Genomic DNA, 14182 nt, shown 5'->3' on the forward strand with positions numbered 1-14182 from the left:
TATTCACTAACATGCGGAAGCCACTTTCAAGAAAAGGATGGATGCTCTGACGTACATTAGCTCACTCTGCTATTAAGGGTGCTGGAACATATTTTAAAAACAGTTTAGAACTAAAATCATACCCATTTATGTCTTCCATTCCTTTGAGGGCTTTTAGTGACAGGCAAGTCTGAACGGCATTTATTCACGTGGGAGCAGAATTATCTTTGATTACTAAGTGCTTTCTGCTTCCATGAAAGCTATAATAAACCACTGCTAGGTCCTTTGGGGGTAGGTAGGTGTGGGCTTGTGAAATCAAGGATGCACAAGGTTTGGGTGAAAGGAAATTTTTTACAAATACTGTAAAAATTTAAAGCCTTTGAGAGAGGAATCTTTGGGTTAGTTTTATTAACATCCTTCAAGAGACAGCTCCATTCTTACACGGGGGTCTTCCATAAACCCCCCAGCTAACGTGAAGTATTTTTAAATCTTTCACTCTGCCCATGGCAATGCCATAAACACAGAAGAATGTTCTCACCTGGCTTTATCAGCCTTTAATCCATATCTTAGCTCTTTTCTCCTGTATGAACAGAAATGCAAAATTGAGGCTTTGAAATGTTTTGCCTGTTTTTTTTTTTTTTTAATTCCATTCTGTGTTTCTTAGAGTAATACATCTTCACTATGATTAGTTTTAAAAAACACATACAGGCAAAAAAAAAAAAAAGAAATTAAAACCTACTGGTAATAATTAACTCTAGAAATAAGTATCAACATTTTATACTGTATCTTTATATCCCTCCAGATTTTTTTTCCCTTACTCATACATATTACAGTGTTTATTGAAGAAAGGAGATTGTGTCACGCAAATTGTTTTGTTACCAATTTTTCATTTTAAATGCATCAGAAACAAAAATAATTTTAAAGTCAATAAATACAGTTTGTTCTACAACATAGCTTTTGTGTAAATGCGTGCAATTTCTTGTAAAGGTAGATCCCCATTTATTTAAACAAACTTATTTTTAGACATTTTATTTGCAGTCCTGCCCTCTTATAACAGTGCTAGGAAACATCCCACTAGCTAAACTTTGCTTTATTTATCCTTGTCTCCTTAGAGTCATCTATTCAAGTGGAATTTCTGGGTCAAAGGCTCTGGATACTGTCAATGCTGTCGGTGTGCTTTATAAAACCATTCTGGAGAATGAAGGCTATTCTTGTTTATGCTCCCGCAGGTGAAGGTATGAGGGCACTTATTTCCAATCAACATCACCAGTTCTAGTAAATGTTGTTTTGGTCAGTTTAATATCATTTTAAATTCCTCGGACTCCATGCCTCCACCACTTAGTGGGTCCAACGCAACAGCACGTGCCCTCAAAGGGGGTGGCGAGGAGTGAAGGAGATGCACCAAGCAGAGAAGAGCTGTGTGGGAGGAACTCAGCCATGTGCTTGCTTTGAGGACTCACCTCATAGAAACAGTCCATTGATGGACTTGATATTTGAACTGTAGAAGCTGTAGGATAAGGAGGAGCTTACTTCCAAACCAAGGTGAGTCTCTGCATCCTGCAGGCAGTCCCTTTATTTAGGAGAGAGACAGAGATGCCTTGAGGACGCTTTAAGTCTATTGGAAGCTGTGCAAGTCAGGCAGGCTTGGGAAGTGGTACAGATCTTAAAAGGGTAGACTTTTTTGTTTGCTTGTTTTTTATCTTTCATTTTATTTTTTTCTCTTTATGGCCACATCTGCAGCATATGGAAGTTCCCAGGCTAGGGGCGAATCAGAGCTGCAGCCGTGGGCATACCCCGAAGCTTGTGGCAATTCTGGAGCCTTAACCCATGGAGTGAGGCCAGAGATTGAACCCACTTCCTTATGGACACTATGTCTGGTTTTTAACCCACTGAACCATAGTGGTAACTCTTTGTTTTCTATTTTTTTTAAATTGACGTATTGTTGATTTACAATGTTGTGTTACTTTCCGTTATACATCAAAAATGATTCATAGGTATATATACCTTCTTTTTAAATTTTATTTTATTTTTTTATATTCTTTGATGGTGGACAATTTCAAAGTAAACCTGATCATTGGCCAAAGCTTGGAAATACTCAAAAAGCATGAAGAGAAATATAATCCCCTCTAGGGCTTATTTTCATCAAACTGCATTTTGGCATGGTGCTGTTGCTGGGTACAGAGCATTGCTTTTTTTTTCTGGATTAAAAAGCAGTAGAGCGTGATGGCAAAGCATGTCAGGCAGGGGGACTCTGAATTCTGGCCCCACCATTTGCCAGTGAATGGAGTTCTCTAAACTGTTTCGAGGTCTGTATGGAGTGCTGATGATACATTGCAGGGCTGCAGTGAGGCATCAATAAAATAGCTTGTAGGCATCGGCATGGAGCCTGGGAACCAGTAACCCTCCCTCCACCACAGCTGTTCTGCTTACTTTGTCACTCTGTCCCCAGAGGCTACCTGGATCCCCACTGAGGGCAACTAGATGGGTCACAGAGGGTGATAGAATGTTGCCTGGCCATTCAGTACCTTCCCCGGTGCACTGCTGAGCAGAGAACACAGAAGTACCTTCCTTCCTGTCTTCTTAAATGGAATCATGTTGCTTTATTTTCCTGCAAATGCTTCATTTTGTCCTCAAATGAAGTAGAAGTCACATCAGCTACTGTGTCTCACGCTCTGTATTGGAGGCCAGAAAGCTTAGGGGTGAACTCGTGGTCCGTATCCATCTGCTGTGTAGGGCTTCACAGAATTCATTCCTCATACCAGCCAGCCCGCGGGCTGTATCTTCTTGTCTTATATTTACTCCTCACCTGCTTACATTTTCTCAAATTTAATTTTATCTTGTATGTGTGTGTAAACAACTTTAAATTGCTTTCAGAACAAGGCAGGGTAGAACAAAAGAAGTAAAAATAAAACATGAAACTCATCCACGGTACACCCACTCTGGAGTAAATCTTATTTATATACTGTAGTAATTTTCTTCCTCTCACCCCCCACCTTCCTTCTCACTCTCTCTGTCTTTATCCATCCATTTGTCCATCCATTCACCTAGCTTATCTCCAGGAACGTGATGTATGATTTTCCCATAGCGTTATTCCATAAACAATTTCCTTTGTCATAAGGGTTCATCGTGGAGTGCGTGCTGTGGTGCAGTGGGTTAAAGATCCAATTCAGTGGCTCGGGTCACTGTGGAGGTTGGGGTTTGATCCCCAGCCCAGCACAGTGAGTTAAGGAGCCGGCATTGCTGCAACTGTGGCACAGGTCATAGCTGCAGCTTGGATTTGATCCCTGGCGTGGGAACTCCATATGCCACAGTGCAGGAGAAAAAGAACAAAATAAAAATAAAGGTTCATTGAAAAGTGATTTGTAATGCCATCTAGCCATCTATCATATAGATAATCACTTATTAATTCTTCTGTCATTAAAGTTTAGGGTCTTTTTTTTGCTTTGCTGTATACTCTATAGCAGTGGTCACCATCATTCCTCATACAATTTCATATAATGCTTTATTTGGTTTATTACCAAACACTTTCATATACATTATTGGTGATCACCCCCTCCTATTCTAAGAAATAAAATTGCAGAGCTGGGGGGGGCAGGAGAGTGGTACTCCCTGCATCATCAGAGGAGCAAGTCTATAAAACATGGAATGAACACATCGTCTCCCTTTGGCTCGGCAGGAAGGCAGAGAGCTTCTCTAGGGAAGATGCCAAGGAATGCAGATGAGGTTTAGGGACAACCCCTGCTACATGGTCCTTCCCCTTCCTCAAACTTCCAGACCTCTCTGATAACAACATCTCAGACTGGGGCAGCAGGGAGGAGGAGAGGGGACAATCCTCCCTGGGGCATTGCTCCTGCGGAGCCTGGAGTTCAGAGCCTGCATCAAATCTTCCTCAAAGATAGGATCCCTCCTACTTGGTTTTCAGCCAAAGTACTAGAATCTGACATCCCCAGATGGTTCCAGGGTTTTGAATTGGATATTTTCCCCCACTCAGTTGGGAAAAACCTGCAGGGCATTTTTAAACAGAGGATCTTTGAGCTTTCAGCTTTTATCTTTCAATAAAGATTAAGAGCAACAGTTTAAAATCCTCTGCCTAAGAGATTCCTGCCTGTAGCTCTCATGCCTTGTGATCAAATCTTGAGGCCTTTTTTCGTGCCTTTGTGCCTATGGGAGAAGGTTCTATCTGTATCTACCGACTACACTTGTCCCTTAACATCTGAGGGGGATTGGTTTCGGAACCCTCGAGGCTACCAAAATCTGTGGATGCTCAAGTCCCTTATAAGGGAGGTCATAGCTGAGGCTGGCAGTCGCTGGTGGTGTCAACGTCACTTCTTGCAGAAACAGAAATAACGTCAAGGCCGAGTATGTCCTGATGCTGCCTTTAAAACAGGACAAATCTCCCATAAAAACAATTAATCCATTCATCCATTAATTAATTTGTTCTGAAACAGGGGTGCCCCCTACGTGGTGATGGAGGCACATGCTATGATAGTCTATCTCTAGAAGGCAAATGCTCAGGCTCTCCCTCCCCATTCACCTCTCCCGCTGATAATGAGTAAAAGCCTTGGCAATGGGTCAGTCTTCTCCTATCGGTATGCTCCTCCCTGTACTGGATATTGGAGGTAAGGGTGGGAGGCAAGGGGAGTTTGTATCCTGTTGGCAAAGGAGGTGCTGGTGGCTGAGAAGGAACTGACCTTGGTGAGTTGCATCCTTGCACAGTAACCAGTCCAGGCCCCCCTCCCTGAGCAGCAGAAGACCCAGGAATCATCATTTTCTGCTGTACTAAGCCTTCAGTTTGGGGCTTGCCCGGTCCCCAGTGCTGTGCTGAGGGGAGAGGTGACAGCCAAATTGGCAAGGGTATTTGATTGCAAAGGCCCTCAGCAAAGATTTGGGCTGAGGCAGGCCGGGGGCAATGCTGTCACTTATGGGCCTGGGGTGTTAGGGATGCTGGATGACCAGGAGTGGGTGGTGATCAGGTCTCTGCAGCAGATGCCTTGGTCCATCGCAAGAGGTGGCCGGGGGTGGGGGGGGGGGTGGTGGTTGTGATGGCTGACACAGGTCAGAGATGGGGTCCCTGCTGGTGCTTTTCAAAGGTCAGAAAACAAACATTTTTAGCTCTACCAGGTTAATGTTTTTTCAAGCATAGTTACCTCCCAATTGTTGGAGCTAAGACATGTTCAGGCATTTGTTACTTTAGGAATCCAGATCTGCCCATCCTTTTATTTCCTGGGGATGAGCTTTTCTCTTTAAAACACAAAGGATCTCATCAGATATTCTTTCTCAAGAGGGTGATTCTACTCATCACCCTTCTGAGTAGGCCACCCCGGGGACTCCACAGTGATTCTCGGCCCTGCCAATATTGTGACACGATTTGTCATGTTCTCGTGAAAAAGAAGAAAAAGAAACACTATCCCCAGAGACCGTCTGCCACCGGCCACCTGTCTGTTCCTTCATGCAGCAAACCCCAAGGGCCAGAAGCTTGTCAATAAACCATGGACATTCCAGACCTGGGTCCAATGACGAACTTGACTTTTTTACATTTCTCATGTACCCCAGGATCTTCCTAGCTTCTGGCAGCTGGACTTCATCTCCTGTTATTGGCTGGAGTGCACTCCTCATGGTTGACGGCATCAAGTTTCTCTAGCTTGATGCTGGGCACCCCAAAGCCCGCCTTGTCCTTCAGTCCTTGGCCCTTTGCCCTCCTGGTCTCTCTGGAAGTTCTCTGCACTAGCTGCCCTAGGCCTTTGAACTTCACTCTAAGGCTAGCCAGGCTTCCTTCAGCCTCCTGGATGGTGCCTTTTATTACAAATTGTTCAGAACCAGCTAAACCTAACACATTTGCTGACTTAGTTTCTTTCTGACGTGTGCCTTTGTAATTTATGTTTTTCCTTTTTTTTAGGGCTGAACCTTCGGCATATGGAAATTCCCAGGTAAAGGGTCAAATCAGAGCTGCAGTTGCTGGCCTACACCACAGCCACAGCAACACCAGATCCGAGCCACATCTTCGACCTACACCACAGCTCACGGTAATGCCAGATCCTTAGCCCACTGAGCGAGGCCAGGAATTGAACCCGAAACCTCATGGTTCCTAGTCAGATTAGTTTCCACTGTGTCAAGATGGGAACTCCCCCTTCTTTCTTTTCATTCTTAGCCACATGCCACCCCCCCTCCCGCACCCCCACTGCCCAATGTCAAGAATGCTCTTGATCCCAGTTTGCTCAATAAACCTGAACAATAAAATAGAAATAGAGGAGTTTCCATCGTGGCTCAGCTGAAACAAATCCGACTAGGAACCATGAGGTTGCAGGTTTGATCCCTGGCCTCGCTCAGTGGGTTAAGGATCCGGCACTGTCATGAGCTATGATGTAGGTCGCAGATGCATCTTGGATCCCCCGTTCCTTCAGCTGTGGTGTAAGCTGGCAGCTGCAGCTCTGATTAGACCCCTCAACTGGGAACTGCAGGTATGGCCCTAAAAAGCCACACACACAAAAAAGTAGAAGAAATAATTTCTCTTAACATAAATTAATCCTCTCAATGACTACTTTGAAAGACTGAAAGAGCACTAATCTACCCTGAGAGCTTCTTCTTTGAGACCCATCTTTGTGACCAGCTAGTCTGGAGACCTGCACAGTCGTTAGCCTCTGGGACCCTTTCTCCCCCTTTGTAAAGGGAGGACACAACACGAGTACCCTAAAGAGATGGCGCATCGTTAAGGATCTAACATGAGCAGATAACCAGACCTTTGATTATGTATCAGTTTTGTTTTTACTGTAGGGATAAACCTTGATATTTAGAGAGTAAGAGAACTATGTTACTCTCTGTACAGCCATTTGAAGTTAATTAGGCAGTGAATCTTAATTACCTACATTAGTTTAGCCTGGGAAAGCGAAAGGAAGCTGTTTCCACACATTGTCTCCCAATCTGCTATTAACAGCAGAGAGAATCAGATATTCAGACACTTGACCAGCAATCATTGACTCTGGGGTGGTTTAATTCATGGCTATATCTTCATCTCAGGCCAACAGTTTCCAGCTCTGGGAGAAGCCTCAATGTTCGCTCTCTCTCTTTTATTTGTTTTTGCTTTTCACATTTTTCTCTTTTTTTTTTGGTCCATGCCTGCAGCATGTGGAAATTCCTGGGCCAAGGATCAAGTCTGTGCCACAGCAGAAACAATGATGGATCCTTAACCTCTAGGCTACCCTCAACAATGTCTCTTGAAATGGAATTAGAGAAGCATAAGGACTCAATAATATAGAAGCCCCCACTCTCGCACAACATGTGAAATGGCAACTCCTAAAAACCTTCTGCAGTTTTTTAAGTTGCTCTGATTCCATTATACTCCTCTCGCAACCCTTAAAATCTTGCATCTGCTGGTACCTCAGCCTGAAATTATTGTCCAGAGTGGTGAACTATCTGAAAGTAGGGTCATGTTCATTAGAATAGGATGCTTTACACTATCTAGATTTAAATGTAGCATTTCATATACTCTTCCTCCACTACGTAGAGCCCAAGAATTTTAGGGTCCACCTCATTCACCTCCTTCTCAGGTCCATTTTGCTGACAGGAAAACTGAGTCTCCTTTGGACCATATGTTTTGTTCACAATCATGCAGCAGCTACTAGCAAACCTAGAACTAGAATCCTGGATTTTGACTCCCAGTCCATCACCAAAAAGTATGTGCTTGCTTTGGTGAGGTAGAATTTAAAATGCTAGGAATGGAAGGGGAAGAATTTCAAAAGATTAACCAGAGGAAAGAAAGATTTTCCCGAGTGGGCTTTAAGCCCTTTGATGCAGGCAGAACCCTGGAAATGGATCTTAGTTAAGTTTCCTTGTGCAGCTGTGCAGAATTCCACTTCTACTTTGTACCTGGGAACATGGTGCATTATTCATGCAAACAGAATCTATTTGTTCTGAGACTTTGTAGAGAAGGGGGAAAAAAGTGCATGGCAAAATTAAGAGAAGTGATCGCAGCTGCGTTTTTGCAGTGCTACCCTAAATAGCCACGTAAACTTAGATGTGGAAACCCTTCTTGAGAAAGAAGCCTGGATGAAGACATGAATGAAAGTAGTTCTATTGATGCATCTGGAATCTTCAGAACAGTGCTGTGCTGCCTCTTGTGTCCCTGCTTTTCAAGTTGGAAGGCTTTTAAGTACTAGAAACCTCAGTCAAAATGATATGGCATCTAATTGTCCTTGTTGTGTGTCTTAAATGTGCAAAATAAGTAATGTTTTCATGCTGTAAGATTTTAGAATGGCTCAATGAGGGAAGCTAGAGGGATTTATATAATGGAAATATCTGAATGTGGAAATGATGGCTGTTAACCAATCAGTAATTAATAGGCACTTGCTGAACAGCTAGGCACTTGCCAGGCATCATACACTATTAAATATGTGGAGCAGAATTTCTCCACAGGTTTTCTGTAGGCACCTGCAGCTGATTCATCTGAAGCCCTTGACAAGTGCAGATGTATAGCCCACTTCCAGGGCTATAGCCAATTCTCTGAGGATATATCTGAATATTTGCACTGATAACCTGCTTCCTGGGGGGTTTCAGATATAGGGGACTACTCCAGAGGGTGGATGCTCTTCTGCTTCTTTATTCAAAGCTGCTTACTCTGTTTGATGCATAGAACTAAATACGAGCTTAAATTGGGTTGAAAGATGGTTGGAGGCAAGTTTGTGACGGGCCTTGTTTTCCAGGCCAGATCATTGAGGCTTTACTCCATTGGAATAGGAGGTTAATCACAATCTTTGAGCAAGGTTGAATGCTAAACTTGATCTCTGGACAAATTACCCTGGCAGCAGTAGGGGAGATAGATAGCAGTGCGATGACCTATTTCAGTAATCCGGAATCGGTTCTTAATGACTATTTCTCATGATTTTATGTTGCTGCAAAATCATCTGGTGGGAAGGAAAATATATGAGTTTTTCTCCACCCTCACCCCCCAACCAGGCTTCTCCTTCTTCCTTCGTGTATAGAAGGACTTGGAGTGGGCTTCTTTTCCCCTCTGCGTGTTTATCCCTCTCCAAGTGTGGAGAATTTAGCTATTCTGATTGGTGTAACTATGCCCCTGATTAGTCCAGTGGTTCTCAAATTTGGGTGAGTGTTAGAACCACCAGAAGGGCCTGTGACTCCAGAGACTGCTAAGCTCCACCCCCAAGGTTTCTGATTGGGTGGTTCTGGGCCCAAGGAGCTTGCTTTTCTAACAAGTGCCCAGGTGATGCAGATGCTGCTCCACCAGGTACCAGGCTGGAGAACCATTGCTTTAGGCCCAAATTCTCTTTCCTTGGAAGCCTTGGGATACAGTAAGTCTTTTTTTTTTTTCTTCTTCTTTGAGTTTTATATAAAATAACCTCATCATGCAGCAGGAAAGGTGAGGGTTGGGATAGGGGCTGACACCCCTTTGGTCTGTGTCTGGGGAGAGTGGGCTCCATTCAGGACTCGATGGGTCTGTGGGCTGTGGAGACAGAGGCTCAGCTTCAAGGCCAGAAGCTGGGCTTGGAGATAAGGGCCCCCACAAGCTTTGGCCTGTGCTTTAGGGCAGGGGAGCATTGCATCTGAGGGGGTTCATTCTTCATTCCTGGAGCCCAAGAAGGATCCACTGGGAAGACCAGACTACCTGGGGGAGAAGCAACTCTTGTGGGGCTTGGGCTGGTACAAGGGGCAGGGCACCCAGACCATCCTGTTGGGTCCAGCCATGACCCCTGAGCTCTGTGGGTGTTACGTTGTTATCTTTTTCAGTGAATTAAACTCATCTGCGCTGGTCCTATTTAAGCAAGGACTCAGATTCTCCTGAAGGTAACTTTACCTTCCTTTACCTCTCCTGAAGGTAAATGAAAATTTTTGGGGGTGGTGCTTCTCCAGCTTTTCAGTCTAAGACCACCGTGTAAGTCAATGTGGGCCTGTGAGTGGGTTCAGCTGCTTCACTTAGGTCCAGATAGTTTGAATACTTCACTGGGGCCCAAACACCCATGTCCACTCCTGGTTTACCATTTGATGCTTCTGTTCACCAGATTTCAGGCAGGAAGACATCAGGAGGGGCAAATAGGATTTGGGCATCAAACATCTTCTCCTACCCTGTGCTGTTTAGAAAGAAAGTTACCTTCAGCAGAGAATCTGAATCCTTGTTTAAATGAGCTGATACAAGCTTTGGCTTATAAGGTTGCGGTAGGTTGTGTATATTATTGCCGTGACAGACTGACATTATATTACTGGGGCTTTAAATTTTCTAAAGCAACCAAATTGTACATCCAGAACGTTCTTATGTGATGCTTTGGCATCATTAATACCAGAGTTTGGACAGCGAGTACTAGAGCAGCTTTCCCAAATTCTGTCTCAGTTTTGTTCTGAATTTCATCCAGAAAAAAAGGGAGCTGTGGAAACTTGGATTGATTCCGCTTCCAGAGGCTGTGGAGTCCTATCCACAGGGCCTCAAGTTGGTTCTAGATTGTTCCCTCCATAAGCCCTTAGCATGAGTTTCAGAGACCCACACTGAGATCAGCGACAGAGAGGCACTGAATTTTCAGTCAAGGAACACATGAAAAGGAATAGCATTGCCTTCTTTGTCAGCTATATGTCATCTTGGTGGATTGAGACAGAAAGCCTATTAAATGGAAAAAGCATGAAAACATCCTATGTCTGAAACAGACAGTTTTCAGGAATTGAGTCTGGTCAGTTTATGTGCGAGCAGAATTCATTTTTTAAAAAACATGTTTTTATTGTCAAGTCAGAGAAGAGAAGGAGAAAAGTGAAAGAAAAACTGGAGGAGAAGGTGTCAATTGAGATAGACAAGAAAGATACTTTCTTAACCAAAACAAAAGCCTGAGAACTCAGAGTTCCCTGGCAGTTCAGGGGAGTTTCCTGGCACTGTCACTGCTGTGGTGCACGTTTGATCCCTGGTCCAGGACCTGTGGGCGTGGGCCAAAAAAAAAAAAAAAAAAGAAGAGGAGATCTCAAAATCCGAGAACACAGATATGAATGGGAGAATGATGTGTGCCATATTTAATGGCTTTTAAAGAAAGAACTAAAAATGAAGGGGCTGATTTGGCAGTTAGTAGATGGGAGAGTGGATTTCTCCTCTAGCTTTTATCCACATCAAGCAGTACACTCTAGAGTGAGCTAGGATGTTCCCCAAGAAATACTGTCTGGGGCATTATTGAGAGACCTCCCCTTAGCAGGCAGGGGTGGGGTGGGGAGAAGTGCCCTATCAGTCATAAGAAAAAATGGGAGCCACCCTACAACCTGGAACAGTGGCATGGAGAGGTTACATGACATTTGTTAAATTATTAGGGAGTATCAGCATAACATATTGACTTAGTTTTTAAGGAAACACAGCCATCAGTGAGAACAGTTATGATAGGTACCATGAGGGGAACATGGCCAGGACATTTATGGAGCAGAGAGATTTAGGACCGATAACATCCTAAATTTCAACCAGAAAGGTCACCATGATTGAAATTAGATCTCCTGGGTGGTGGGGTGCATTTATTTTTGGCCGACCTGGAACTGACTGAATTTATCTCTCTCAGGCTGGGGTCGGAACAAAATAGAATCTGAAGGGGTGTGTGCTTAGTCCAGACCACAGTATCAAAGGAAGGAAAGCACAGTAATCCCGCAAGCAGGGTTAGCTCTGCAAATGGCTGAGAAGAAAGAGAAGTGACTTAGAAAGTAGGTTAAAAAAGTTTTTCAACTGCGCTTAGCCAGCTGAGAAGGAGGAGGAGGAAAGCAGAGGAACCAGAGATTTCAGAGACTTGCCCCTCTGTGATAGAAAAATGAGTAAAGAAAGGAATTTCGCTGCTAGGAAAATAGACCAGGTTATTGGGGAATTCACGAATTGAAGGATGGAAGGTTTGCCTGGGAAGCGTGTGGTCTAGGGCGTATTGATTCTTACTGGCCCCCAGAGTTGCACATGCTTTTGGAAATTCATGAATTTGTTGAAGGTAGTTTTAAACCGAGATGAATGTTGAAAACCAGAGGATGACCCTTAAGAGAGAAGCTTTCTAAGACTGTGTAACTCAAGAGCAAGATGTGGAAGCAGTGGCCACTCATACACAGTGAAAAACTATGCCTCGGCGTCTTGCTGGATGTGGAGGACATCACACAGAGAGTGAGGCAGTAAGGATGCTTTGATGAGCTGCCTGTTATATACCTTGTAAACGCAAGGGAACCTCCTAAGAGCTGATGGCACTGGTTTACAGTGACTATGTGCTGAATCCTGTAGTTCAGTGTTGAGTTCTGGAACCTACAGCTCAGGAAAGATAGGGCATTTTGGAGGGCCAGGTCCTAAGAAGGAATGTCTGTAATTGTCTCTATGTAATTGTCTAAATCTAAGGTGAGGTTATTAGGATAGATGAATTACCCCCCTTGATAAGTCAGGTCACAATGAACCTCTCACTAAAAGATGTTCTTTTGTGTGTTTTTTGGGGTTTTTTGGTCTTTTTAGGGCTGCACCCTCAGCAAATAGAGGTTCCCAGGCTAAGGGTAGAATTGTAGCTGTGGCTGCTGGCCTACACCACAGCAATGCCAGATCCCAGCTGTGTCTGCAACCTACACCACAGCTCACAGCAATGCCGGATCCTTAACCCAATGAACAAGGCCAGGAATAGAACCTGCATCCTCATGGAGGCTAGTCAGATTCATTTCTGCTGAGCCATGACGGGAATTCCTAGAAGGTGTCTTCAACCTGATTTTAGATTGGGACCCATGGGAGAAAGAGGCCAGCATCCTGGCAGAATTGAAACCCCAATATTCCCTCTCCTTTTAGCCAGTACTAGGTCTCTATTAACACTTGTAAGTAAAGACAGAACTGTGAGCATGGGCCGCTCTCGGAAGTGCCGACTGGGATCTAGACACACGGTTCTCTGTGCAGTTGCCACTCTGGAATCTGGGAGATTTAGTGGTTCTCCTTAATTTCTGTGGGCATGAATTTGGTGCTGTCTTCCATGTCCTTCTAACTGATTCTAGAAACACAGCCATCATGAGAAACATAAAGCAGCACTAACTCAGCTGTGGAGGTGGCCCAGCAACCAAAGCATCCAAAATCCCTCTGAGTCACAACTGATGGAGGGAGGAAAGAATAAGGAAGGGGGATTCTAGATGATTCTAGATTCTTTTAAGTTTTATTGAAATATAGTTAATTTACAAGGCTGGGATCATTTCTGCTCTACAACAAAGTGACCCAGTCATACATGTACACATATCCATTCTCTCTCAGATTCTTTTCCCATGTAGATTCTTTTAAGAAATTTCACAAGTTCAATTTATTATCTTATGGTTCTGTAAATTCAGAATAAACAATGTTAACTTAACTTCACTGGGCTAAAATGAAGGTCTTGGCAGGCCTGTGTTGCTGCCTTGAGGTTCCAGAAGTGTTCCTTTGACGTTTGCTATGTCAAGATTTTTGCTGCCTTCATTCCTAGGCTCAAGGCCCCTCTCCTCTTTCTCCAAAGCCAGTGAAGTTAAGCTTCTCTTTGGGTCTGACCTCCTTTTCTACCTCTATCTGCCCCATTTATGGTCCCCAATTATTACATTGGATCCATTCAGATAATCCAGGATAATCTCTCTATTTTAAAGTAAGAATTAGCCACTTTAATTCTACCCTTATGTCTCTTTGCTATGTAAGCGAACATATGCACAGGTGCCAGGGATTAGGACCTGGACGTCTTGCTGGGGGTGGGGGTGGGGTGTTATTCTGCCTAAGACAGGGGAGCAAAGAAAGTTCTTTAAACTTTAATTTATATTTTATTCCCTCTCTTGTAACTATGGGGGAATCCACATTCAACTGTGAGGCATTTTTTTTTATTTCTATCCATTGTTTGTCCTTTAGGCAATATTTATTTGGATGGTATGGTGTGGAATGAGGAATGTGTGAAAAAATGAATTTTTGGCCTGAGATATAGCATGTCTGTGATGCTAATTGGACCGTCATCTGATTCTGACTCTTTTTAAGGGCCTTTCAGGACAGGAGCTGTTCGACCCAGGTCATAGGAGGGGCAGTTGTAGGGCTGGGCTCTTAGGCAGAAGCAGGACACGCGATGCACTGATGACCTTTTCTGCTGAGTAACCTTGACACTCTGGCTGCCAGAGTCGTGGCCTTTGGACCCAGTGGGTTTTCCACTTTTTCTTCCAGTGTCAAAGAAGACTCTTCTCTTCCCCAGCAATGGGGATCCTACTGTGATGGATTTCAGATTTTCCCTCCAGAAGTTTT

General features: G+C 43.9%; 1 long non-coding RNA gene across 1 annotated transcript in view; it reads left to right on the top strand.

Moving 5' to 3' along the window:
• LOC106509005 overlaps positions 7546-14182 on the top strand; it is a 99042-nt gene continuing 92405 nt past the window's right edge. The window contains exon 1 of the long non-coding RNA XR_002342840.1: positions 7546-9281. This is a non-coding gene — a long non-coding RNA (uncharacterized LOC106509005). The remainder of the gene's footprint in view (positions 9282-14182) is intronic.

Source organism: Sus scrofa, chromosome 3 (assembly GCF_000003025.6).
Source record: "Sus scrofa isolate TJ Tabasco breed Duroc chromosome 3, Sscrofa11.1, whole genome shotgun sequence".
Classification (NCBI taxonomy): domain Eukaryota; kingdom Metazoa; phylum Chordata; class Mammalia; order Artiodactyla; family Suidae; genus Sus; species Sus scrofa.